Here is a 12,977-nt window from a genome sequence, read left to right as displayed (position 1 = left end):
ATTGAGTTAGTTGTCTGAGCCAGTTCCCTCACACACTGCTGCCTTGCCACCTCTGCCAAGAGCATATTGTCCAGCAGGAGTCCTCTTGGCTCCCCTTCCTGGACTCCTCTAATACTCAATACTTTTTCTTTAATTTTGTTCAATGCATTAAACAAGGTAGGCTTTCATTCTGTGGCAGTTTAATACCTGATTTGTGTCTTGTCCAAACCCTGGTCTGTAGTGGTCATAATTTACTGTAAAACATCTCCAATGTACAGCTTTCTCCCTCCCTCTTCCTCGATCCCTCCAGCCCCATTCTGTAGTTGTTGGGACAGGACAGGGTATCTTGCCATCCCTATCTCAGGATATCTGTCCAGGCAATTAAGGCAACCATCTTTTAGAGAGACAGGGAATTAGCATGGACACCAAAACTCAGGTAATGAATTTTGTATATTATTGTTCAAAGTTCATATTTGCTGAAGTTTAATATTTATCCATCTAAGTGAACAACTCAAAGGACAACTCATCACTGCAAAAAACAGTTGTTGGTACAATGGCACCTTTTCATCAGTTTTATGGCAATTATTCCTGTTTTTATAGTATGTATGCACATGTAAATAGTACTTTTAGAGAAAAAGAGTTGCACAAAAATGTGAAAATCATGTAAACTTTATTAGATGGAACTCCCAGAAGGGAAGCAGCCGAAAAATTGTTTTGCTTGGAAAAACAGAGGAGGCTCATGTTCTCCCTAAACTATTAATCCTATAGTATGACTCTGTTCTACTAGAAGACACATCACAGGCTGTTCTACCTAAGGTAATTACCGAGATGAGAGAAGTAGCAAGAAAAGATCCATAATTTAAGTGTATACCATTTGAGGTCCCCCATAACTCTTAAGATTCTAAGATTCTAATCCCACTTGCTTATATTACTAATAAAGAAGCTAAGTACCAAAGAGGGTAAGACACTTGCTCAAAGGACATACTTCTAGTTCAGTTTAAGCCTTTGCATTTTCTGTTTCATCTGAGAATGTCAGACATATATGGTTAGAAAGCCAAAAGAGAATCTTAGAAACTTTGTTCTTCATAGCTCTTCAAGCACTGGGGGTAGAATAGACTCTCAGATACTTGTTGAATACAAGGTAGTATCACGTATCATTGAGAGTCCTGTTATCTTCTGATGCATTTTGCCTCTTAAACAGGTAAAGAAATTAAGTAGACGAAGTTACACAATTACAAATATGGAACCAAACATATATTTAAGGTAATTTTAAGTTCTGTGTTTATAGCTAAAAAACAAACAAACCAAAAATCAGTTAAATTTATATTGTACAATACAGCAGGATATGTCTGTAAATTGGGACTCGAGTTCAGAATTGTGGTGTCATTAACTTGTTGTGACTTCAAGCAATTACTGAGCCTCATTATCTCATCTATAAAATGAAGCAACTGGATAAAGTCAGTCTTTGTCAACTTCTCTGTGCTCTGCAAGCCCTCTGTTTCTAAACGAAAGTTCTCACAAGGATGATGAATTGTTGAGGATGGAGGGGTTTAGACACTGTGCTAATGAGGAGCAACTGTAAGAGCCCAAAGAGCTGAATTCAAGTTCTGTCTCTATCCCAAAACAGCTATTGCTCGGAGTTAAGTCACCTCCTCAGGCTTTCATGGGAAAAAAAAAAAACAGAAATAATAATATTTATACTACCTATTGGCAGATTTGTGAGGAAAGTGCTTTGTAGTAGATTTGCAGTAGATTTAAAGGGAATATTGTCAGGCATATCTCACTAGCAATGTGCTACAAGTGGGGTGTTCCAATAGTTACTGATATTGAGGTCAGAAGATTGAGAGTAAAAAAGAGAGTTTAGATATTTCATGCCTACCTAGATGGTATTATTGCCACACACAAAAAAAGCAGTTAAGAGATCCATTATAATAACAACTTACGTGATGACATTCTCATGTCCATAAAAATCTATATTCGCCTTGAAAATAATATGAGATGGGAAAAGGCAGGATTTTTGAAATTACTTTCTACTTCAGAGTACATCTTTAGAAACACAAATGATTGAAATACATTTACAAAAGTCTTATCTAATCTGTGGACTAAGGCAGGGTCCACGGAGTTAAAGCAAGAGGTCTATTAAAACATATACATACCAATTGTTATCATTTTGATTTTTCAAAGAGTCCAGAACTGAAGTTCCAGTCATTTTACCATAACATGTTTTTTAAAGTGAATTATTTTTAAAGTCAATATTTAAATATTGACACAAGCTACATATTAAACAGAATTTAAAGCTGACACTTTCACTATTTTCACCAGACTTTCAGTCTCTGAAAGGCAAAGTAGCATCATCCCTTTCATTATGTGACTTAGGATAATAAGCTAAAATAGAAGTATATTGCTATGCATTCCTGGCACAGAGCAAGCACTTGGTAAAAAATGCTTGAGCGCTATGATGACTAGACTCCAAATTCATTGAAAATTGTTACTAAATTCATAGGAGCTTTTTAGTCATCTTGTGGTTTTTTATTTAACAGATTCTAAGAATGTGGTTCAGTAAGATAATAGATTTTGACCTAGAAGATCTCAGAGGTAATTTGACCCAATCTTTTCATTTTATATTAGGAAACTGAGACATAAGGATATTTAAATAAAAGTATTGCATAAAATCATATAATTAACCAACATGAGAATCAGGATTTGAACTCAGGTCCTCTGGCTCCAGAGGTAATGCTCTTTCCATTGTACCTTTGGCTCAGCACAACTATGCATTTATCTGTTGGGTGTGTGATGTTGGGGATGAGGCACAAAATTGAAATAAAACATTTGTTCTTAAACTAGAATAGGCTGAAAACCACTGGTGTAGAGATCTCGTGAGAACCTATTATATTTATTTTTTCTTAATTATGAAAAAGCACTTACATTTTAAAAAATAAAATGCCACCTTAAAGGGTTTTCTCTAGAAAAGTGTCTTTCACATACATGCTAAGGTCACAAAAGATTCTTTGATTGAAGCAAATAAGAAGAAAATATTGTTCAGTGACCCTCTAATTATCAAATAAAGAAAGAGAAAAAACCTTACCAAAGGTGTTGGCTACCCCTGGGGAGGAACATCAACACAAAATCCAAAAGAAAGAGGCATTCCCTAAAGATAGTGGTTGGGATGACATAGCGCTGATCCCATCAAACCTCAGAATACTATAAAGTGTCCTCAGGTAGACTGAAGACTACTTAAGAGATTCACCTCATGGTTCATAAAGGGAAACCCAAATGAATAAAGAATATCTAATGTCCACTCTCTGAGATGAAGCTGATAGGCAGCAGCATATGGACTGACTGCACATAACCTGGAAAATCCCAGCAGATGGACGATGAGCAGAATTGAAAATGAGGAAGAAAGTGACCTAGAGTATTCTCAATTGTGTAGCAATTTCAAGCATCCTAAGCACTTTTTCTGTCACACAAAACCCCAGCATTTTTAGCAGTCATATTCTTTAGGTGGTGCCATGTGACTTACTGAATAACTACTCTCCAAAGAAGTAAAAATGGGGGTACCACAAAGAGTACTGGATATTTATCTAGTGGGGATAAGTAAGCTATCACACATTAACAGTGATAACCTAGAAATAGAAGTGGCATAAAAGAGAAATGCCAGGATATGTATGATCATGAAAATAAACTACATGGTTAAATAATAAAAGATCTAGTCAAAACCCAGACTTAACTAGCAACTGAAGTGATGGGAGAGAAAAGGTAATGAAATTGTGTTGAATAAATGTTTCTACGAAACTACCGAAGTCCACAATAAACCTAGAAATAATCATTTCCATAAGAAGACCTGGGAAAGAAATCTGCTTTCTCCTTTCTGGTTCTCAGAGAGATCCTGGCTTGTTCATTGTTCAAAATGGGGACAAACAGAGGCCTGGGGCTGTAGTTGCTTTTTTTTTTTTACTATCTTCAGGACTTAGAAAGGTGCCTGGAACATAATAAGTATTTCGTAAATATTTCTTGATTGATTAATGCTAGAGAGGATTAGGGTGGGGCCAGTGAGGAAATCTCACCCCTGGTACAGAAAGGTCTCTGGATCCTACAAGGTCTGATTACACAGCAGTTGGGGTGAAGAGTTCAGCATTCTCCAACAAGATGCAGTCTGGAAGAGGAGTGATTTGCCCCACTAACCCACCCCCAAAGTACTCAGTTCCTTATAGGAAGTAAGGAATAGACAGAGGTAGGTAGATAGAGCAGTAGTCATGCTCCCCAACCACAGTATCCTAGAATGTACTGGGCTGGCCAGTGGAAGAGGAGCTCAATGGACACTGCTCAATTCCCGTGTCGTCTCTCCACCATTATTTCTGCTTTTATCCTGGATATAGTTTATCTTTTTATAGTTTATATGCTGTCTCTCTCATTAGACTGTAAGATCCTGCAGAAAAGGAATTGTCTGGTTTTTTCCCTTTCTCTGTATCCCCAATGCAGAGCACAGTGCCTGCTTAATAAATGTTGACTGACTGTCAGTGGGGGAAGTGAAGGGCCAGGACTAAAGCAATTGTATTATAGATGTATAGATAGATGGTATATATAGAGGGCTGATAGAGAATTGTAAGACATGGAAAAACTGCCAAAGGAAGAGTGAACAGTACCAGAATGACAAGTTCCTTTGGCCATAGCACTAGTCAATCTGGTCTAACAGATTTCAATATGTTGGGTCAATCCTGGAACATGTTAACTGGAAAAAAACGCAGAACTATTAAATAGTCAGAAAAAAACCACTTTAATTAAGGAAAGGAGTTCCACGCTTTCCTCAAGGCCTCCACACAGAGCTGCTCACTACATATCCACACAGAATCCCAAGAACCTGGCTGCTCTGGTCACTGACCCCTGGGAACGCCAGCCACACTAGATTGGACAATTCAAAGGAACAAAAATATTTGGGGAACCTATATACCATTTGGGGAGATTCAGGGACAGGGAAAGATGATTGCCATTACCATAGCCACAAGGAAAAGGGAGTGTTCAAACTATTACAGACAAGATACAAACTTGGGAAAGGAACATAACCAGAGGCAATGGTGTAAGGGAGGGGACTACTTACAGAGGATTCTAAAAGGAAGATCCCTGTCCAGCTCTGGGTCCTTCTTGGGAAAGAGACTCAGATTCAATGGGGGAAGACTACCTAAGACAGTGATGGCAAACCAAGATAAGTGTAGCCATTTTCAATGAGGACAAGAGGCCCCATACAGGCTCAGCACACCTCAGGGATGAATTTTGACACACTAAGCTCAAAAGGTTGCTCATCACTGACCTAACACAAAAAGGGTACTTAGCATTTGCTTAATCTCACCTAACTGGGATAGTCATTTACCATGGGGTCTATTATTCAGTCTGAAACTGCAAGTCTGATATTCCCTCCAGGGTGGATTCTCATGGGAACAAATATAAGCTTTGGGGTCTCCAACTTATAAACTAGTCCTAAAATTTGGGGTTCATTGAATCTTACAAGGCTACAAATCTTGGGGTTTCTAGATTCCACAGGAACAAACACAAGGGTTTAGTAAATATTTCTTGATTGATTAATGCTAGAGAAATATTAAGGTGGGGCCAAAACCAAGCATTATAGAGGATAAATAAGCAAGGAAGCATTGCTAGCTTTCCTTTAACTCCTTTGGATCTCCCTAAAATACTTCTCTGTATCTCACCATCCATCACCTTACATTCTTACATTTCATCACACACCATACTTATGCACAGTGCTCAATTAAATCTTTGTTAAATTAAATCTTATTAAATTTCATATCTCTCTGATTTAGATTTTAAATTTCTTAACGGTATATCAACATGGAATCTAGAAACTTGTTCCCTATTCTCATGAGAATCCACCCTGAAGGGAATCTCAACAAGTACAAACTTTGGGGTCTCCAACTTACAAGCTAGTGCTAAAATTTGGGGTTTGTCAGATCTTACTAGGCTATAAGTTGATGGTTTCTAGATTCCATGTTGACTGGAACCATGCCCTTTTTCACTTTGGCACTTTTAATACTTAACATTTATAGTAGTGATAGGGGTATTGTAACCCCAGAAACTCAGGCAAAGTATTATCAGGGAAATTCCTTTGCTCCTTTAGGCCCTCCCAAAACATCTGGCCTGGAAGATTACCCTCCTTTGATAGATTTGAGATGGACAAAGAGACACACCTCATTCATTTGTCCTCCAAATCATGAGAACCACCCCCATGCCCTCGGGCAAACCTTCTCCCAACCCCTTGCTCCAGTCACTTCCTCACAGTAGTAAAGACTATAAAATCCCATGAATTGATGTCCTTTGGGGGATAGCTTTTCCATCCATGCTGTCCTCCCTAGGAGCAACTTTTCCACCCATGCTGTTCCACCTAGGAGGCAAGCTTCCACCTATGCTGCCCTCCTGGCCAGATTCAACTTTACTTTCAAATGAATAAATTTCTCTTTATTTTTAAGCTAAGTTTCAGAGTTTTGCATTCTTGTAAAAGGTATCCTTCCCAAACTCCACGGTCTGCCCCACAACAGTAGGGATTTAATACATGTTTGTTAAGTTCCAAGGAAGGTTCGTTATTTCCAAAGCTATCAATAAGATAAAAGGTCCAACAGGTCTTAGAACTTAATTCTAGTCCATAGTGAAAAGAACCTATCAAAAGACATGACTGTATTTATCATTCACTAACAAACACTACGGTCCATCCCTCTAGGATAGTTTTCAGTGGCCACATTTTGCACCAAAATGTCATGTTTGGTCATTATTACGCTATGCCACCAATATTTCTTCCTTCCTTTAAAATTTGATGATTTTTCATCAGTAGAATTCTACATACTCATTTTTCTAAGGCCATCTAGAGAAACAGCAGATAATTCTTTAGGATTTCTATGTTGATAAGAATTACTGTATGTTTTTAATTCTTTTCTCAGTACAGGCCAAATTACATTACAGCAAACAGCAAACATCTATAAATAGTTCTTTAGCTACAGAAGAAATCATTTAGTCTAGGTAAAATGTGTAATGCCCAGGATATGAAATGTTATGGGTATACACATATCTGAGAACCAGAATTCATTACCATCACCTTACCTAGTATTACTCTGGTTATTTAAACTTTGAAAAAGTGCTTTAGATATACTAACTCATTTGATTCTGACTATAACATTCTGAGACAGATGCTATTTTTATCTCTGTTTAAAAGATGAGGAAACTGAGGCACAGGAAGCTTAAGTAACTTGCCCAGATTCACATATCTGGCATATAAGGCAAGATTCAAACTCAGGTCTTCCTGATTCGAGGTCCTTCACTCTAGGTTTCCAAGATAATCCACAAAAGACAATTACTAATAATGTAGCTGATATACAATACTTATTTTTTTATGTCCAAATTCATGATTTCATTGGTTTAGGAAATTCCCTCCCTCTACCAATTGTCAACATGGAATCTAGAAACCCGAAACTTGTAGCCTAGTAAGAGCTGATGAACCACAAGTTTTAGGACTAGCTGATAAGCCAGAGACCCCAAAGCTTGTACTTGTTCCCGGTTCCCATGAGAATCCACCCAGAAGAGAATCTCAGGCTAGCAGTTTCAGACTAAATAATGGACCCCAAAGTAAAGGCCAATCCCACTAAGTACTCTTTGTCTTAGGTAGTCTTCCCCATTGTGTCAGAGACCCTTTCCCAAGAAGACCCCCACCTGGGCAGGGACCATCCTTTTAGTATCCACTGTAAGTAGCCCCTAATCTTATACCCTAGCCTCTGATTATGATTCTTTCCCCAAGCTTGACTGTATACTGTCAGTATAGTTTGAACACTCCCATTTCCTTGTAGCTATAGTAATGTCAATCACCTCTCCTTGTCCTCGGATCTCCCCAAATGGTATATAGGTTCCCCAAATTCTTTTGTTCCTTGGAATTGTCCAATCTAGCATGGTTGGCATTGCCAGGGGTCAGGGACCAGAGCAGCCAGAGTTCAATCCTGGGACTCTGGGAAGGTGTGTGGCACGCAGCTCTGCAAGGAGGCCTAACTCAGCACCATACCCCTTTCCGTGATTAAAGAGTGGTTTTTCTGACTGTTTAATAGTTCTGTAATTTTTTTTCTCCAATCCACACAATGCATTTGTGGAACTGTCCTGAAGCTTATAGTCCCAGAGAGTTGCCTACATCGAGAAGTTAAACAATATGCCAGGGTCATATAGCTAGGTAAGACTGAGGCAGGAATTGAGCCCAGATGTTCCTATCACAAAATCCTGCTTTCTCTTTAGTAGGCCAGGATGTCCATGTCTATGACATTTCAAATATAGAATTTGTAATAGTATTATTCACTGTTTTCTTTCACTACCATTTTAGTTATGTATCTATCTTATTTCAGTCAAATTACGGACTAAATACTTTTGTTAGTTAACCAACAAACCTATCCATCACTTATGGGAAAATGTGTTCCAAGGAACACTTTATTTATGCCCTCTACATTCCCCATCAGCTCCCAAGAGTTTATAATTGTCATCTCAAGCAAAGGGCTCCAAGATCTACAAACCCATTCCTAGCATCTCTCCTAAACTCCAGTCCTATATCACCGCCTGCCTATTAGACATTTCAAATTGGATGTCTCAGGGACATCTCAAACAACACATTCAAAACAAAAGCCAACATCTTTCCTCTAAACCTTCATTCCCATACTATAAGGTCCAGTCAAAGTGGTCTTTTTGCTGCAATTAAGAGGCATCTATTGGCTTTTTGCCTTTATACTGGCTAATCCTTGTGCTATTTCCCAAGGAGATCTCCATCTTTATGGCTTCAATTACTGTTTCTCTGAAGACGACTCCCAGATTTATTTGTTTAGCTCTGATCAATCTTGAGACCACCAGACTAATCTCCAACTTTCTATTAAATATCTCACAATGGATGTTCAATAGACATATTAAACTCAAGATGTCTATCACTAAACTCATTATCACTAAATCCCCACTCTGAGCCCTCCCTTCTAATTTTCTTATCATGATGGAGACACCATCATTCAACCAGGTTTACACCTCTTATCGAATCAGTTGCCAACTGTTTCTACTTTCATAATATTTCTCATATGCATACACCTTCTTGTCTCCTCTTATAACATCAATGTCTTGATGTAGGACCTTTTCACCCCACACCAAAACTACTGTAGTGTCCTGCTGATGGGTCTCCACATCTCGAATCTCTCCCCATTCTAGTCTGTCTATTCAGTTAGATGTACCTAAAGAATAGGTCTGACCATGTCACCTTCCTATTCAGTAAATTCTAGTGGCTCCCTATTACTTCTAGGATTAAATAAAAATTCTCTATTTGGCTTTTAAAGCTGTCTATAACCTGCCAACTTCCTACCTCTTCAGTCTTCTATCTTCCTCTCCTCCAGGTACTAAACCCTCTTACCCTCTTTGTTCTTCCTCAAACAAGACAATCTATTTGGCACCCCTCCCCCTCCCAGGAATTATTACTAACAGCTCCCATGCTTAAAATTCTCTTTTCTCTCACTTCCATGTCTTCTTCATTGGATTCCCTAAAATATTAGTTAAAAGTCCATCTTCTGAAAGAAGCCTTTCCTTATTCTCTCTTAATACTATTGCCTTCTCTTTGAGATTATCATCAATTTATCTTGTATCTTCTTTGTACACATATTATCTCCTCCATTAGACTATGAGCCTCTAGAGAAGGGACAATTTTTGCCCTTGTATCCTCAGTGCTTAGCAGTGTCTGGCACATAGTAGTAAAACTTTGCTCTTATATCTAGTATTTAGCATGATGCCTGACACATAGTAAAAACAATGCCTAGCATTTATAGAGCACTTTATGGCTTCCAGAGATCTTTACATACTTATTCAGTAGATCCTAACAACACTGTGAGGTAGGTACTATTATTATCCCATTTTACAGATGAGGAAATGAGACAGAGAGAAGTTAAGTGACTTTCCCTAGGCCATTCAGCTAGTAAATGTCTGAAAGGGGGTTTGAATTCAAGTCTTCTAAATTAGCTCTATCTATAGTCCACCTAGCTTCCTGACACCATAGAAGGTGCTTATCAAATGCTTGTTGACCTGACTTGTTGACTTGAAAAATTCCTGTAGCTGATGAATTCAAGACATCTTGGTCAAACTTACTGCAGATGAAATGAAAATGTGTGGAAGTGAGAAAAAAAAAAGTCCAGCTCTCTCTGATTGACTCTGTTGTGATACAGTGATTGAACTTCCAGACCTACCAGTTCATTTTCCCAAATTGAACTATATTCCACCATCCTCCAAACCTTCTTTCCTTCCATTTCTTATCTTTTCTTTCTTTCCCTTACTTAATTTAGAGAAGAGAAAGAGTATTTTGAAACATCATAAAACTGACCCTGACTTGATTTAAAGAAACCAAAAGAAGAATCATCAGGAAGGAGAGGGAAGAAGGGAAGGTGAAGGGAAGAACAAGGGAGGAGGGGAGGAAGGAGGGAAGAAGGGAGGGAGGAAGGAAGGAAGAAGATTAACAGCCCTGATCTTTAGTTATCATTTACCATTCAAATAATCCCTTATTACAAATAATTTATGAAGGAAAAGCCAATGAGAAGACTAAATAACAGCAAAAAAAAAAGCTTCATAACCTTGTGCAAGAAACATAGAAATCTCTTTCAAAAATTACCTTTCTAATAAAAAAAATATGGGAACAGGGTTTGAAAAGTCTATTACCATTTAATATGGAAATATTTTTTACCTTGAATGAAAAAAAAAAACACATTACTTTAATATTTAAGAGAAACTAAAACTTCCAAGGATGCCCAATTTGGAATATCTCTGAAAAATCTATTAAGAGTAACGGAAATGATCACATACGATTGATTTTTGCCATGTGCCTAAAATGAAATATGTGGCTTAAGTTATTATTTAGAGAGCCAGTCTGGAAATGCTTAGGCAATTAACAGTAGTCCTTAAAAACCATTAAAACCTCAAATCTCCTATCTTTATTTCTTTAAACAAACCTAATTTTCTACACAAAAGGCAAGGGAAGGCAGAAGACTTAGGAACACCAAACTGCTGGTCAGAAAAGATTTACTCCTAAAGAAAAAGGTTTTGCTGACTTATCTTAAGGTACCATGCATGCTTTTTTACCCAGTTATTCCCAATCATTTAAGTACATTCCTTAACAATGATAAGATCACTCACTTGAAGGAAAAATAAAGAATAGCAGCTGTTTTGAATCTTATCCAAACCTAGCAAGGTGTTTGCAGATTTAAGATTACTACCTGGCATTTCCTCCTTTTGACATAAGATGCCAAAAGATAATCGAGTATATCCGCATTTTACTAGAGCTACAGTTGGATGATAAGTGAAGAAACAAACAAGAGTACCCAGAGGCCAACTTTGTGAGGGAGGGTGGGCCAAAGGGAAAGCAACAGTGCTAGTGGGGAGAATTACAGCTAAAGAGTAGTAAAGGGTGAGAAAGTGAACAAAGGTAGAATCAGATTATGTCTCGTTGTGTTCCACTGGAACATTTCTGACAGCCTGAGATTTTCTCAGTGTAGATGCTCCCTCCACTGATACAGATCCCAAGTCATCTGTGACTTTTAATGTCTTCAAGGGGAGCTAAAAACAAAATCATGATCCTGTAGCCAGCCATATAGTTTCTCTGAACTTGGCTAGCCAGGTCCACATAAAGTTTTTCCTTCTTGCTAGGATCTGGAAGCCCCTGTGCTTCATTGATACAACCTTATTTCTCAGGATCAACTGAACCCCACATAAGGCATCAAGGGAAACTTTAGTGGAGAAACTCTTTCTGCCCCAAAAGATCTTCAAAAGCAGGAGTGGGAGGGAGGAGTTGCTCAAAACCAACACCTGGTGCCAGGTAAGATGATATAAATTTCCTTTTTCCTGCTTTTCTTTCGTCTTTTACTTCTGAGTTAGTTGTCAGTGTAAGCAGTCTCAAAGAAAGTGACAACCTGTGGTACAAGAAACTAAACTATTCTGAAGGCAGATTTTGAAGCCATTGACTTAGAAACTGGGTTGGACAAGCTTTTCTATGGGAAAACCCACGTCACATATTTCTATGGTTGGTTGGACGGGCATATTCTCTATCAAATCTTAGACTCCAGTGCCTTAGCACACAATAGGTACCTGATTAGTGCTAGTTAATTGATACGAGGGGAGGTGGAAGGAAGAAAGATTAGAGAAAGCACACCCATATTCTAAACAAGCTCCAGCAGCTCTTATCAAAGTGCTTCGCTATTTCGGATATTAATCGGTTTTAAGCAGCAGCCTCTAGAAAGTGCATTTAGAAAAGGAGCCTGAAAGTGAGTCTAAGGTTGTACTGAGCATCAAACAAAAGGTCGAATTACGTGGACTATGCTACCCCGGGAGCACCCAGAATCCCCCAAACCCCAAAGCTATTCTCCGCTGGAGCAGCAAAGCACGAGCTACCATTTCTTTCCGAGAAAGCAAAAACTAACTCTTCCCTCTCATCGCCCAGGTAAGGATAGGAAGGCAGCCGATTACCTGGGGTGAGCACGCTGGCTTCATGGGCGCAGGATGCCTCCAAACCTCTTTCCAGCCGCGCCCCCGCAGCTTGAGAATCCACCACTGTGGACACCCCGTGAAAAGGGTGCTTGCGAGTGCGGCCACCACAGTCTGTTTCCAAAGCTTTCCTCTCCCTCTCCAACTGTCCCTCAAGCAGAAAACCCCACCTTCGTGACCCACGAAGCAGAACCGACAACCAACCCTAGCATTTCACCACCTCCCCGCTCTTCTCTTCCTCCTCCTCATCCTTGCCTCTCCCACCTCTAAGACCAATAAGGAGGGGCTAAATCAGAAGCCAGACCTGGGATGAGGGCGCCCTCTGGTATCACTAGAGCAAAGATAACTGCCTCTCCTCTTCCCCAAACTCTCTACTCAGCCCAGATGGGATATTTCTCAACTTCCCAAGTACATCCGCTATCTCTCTTAGTCATAGCCTCAGTTCTTCTTCCTCCTCTTTCCTCTTTTCTCAGTTC

The 12,977-nt window shown here is 39.0% G+C and overlaps 1 protein-coding gene across 1 annotated transcript in view; it reads right to left on the bottom strand.

Moving 5' to 3' along the window:
• GCNT1 (glucosaminyl (N-acetyl) transferase 1) overlaps positions 1 to 12,750 on the bottom strand; it is a 34,837-nt gene extending 22,087 nt beyond the window's left edge. Inside the window, exon 1 of the mRNA XM_001366091.5 lies at positions 12,484 to 12,750. The gene's annotated coding sequence lies outside the window, so the exon portion shown is untranslated. The remainder of the gene's footprint in view (positions 1 to 12,483) is intronic.
• Between the last annotated feature and the right edge of the window lie 227 nt (positions 12,751 to 12,977).

The sequence above is a fragment of the Monodelphis domestica genome, chromosome 7 (genome assembly GCF_027887165.1).
Source record: "Monodelphis domestica isolate mMonDom1 chromosome 7, mMonDom1.pri, whole genome shotgun sequence".
Lineage (NCBI taxonomy): Eukaryota > Metazoa > Chordata > Mammalia > Didelphimorphia > Didelphidae > Monodelphis > Monodelphis domestica.
This window is presented reverse-complemented; position numbering and strand designations above follow the sequence as displayed.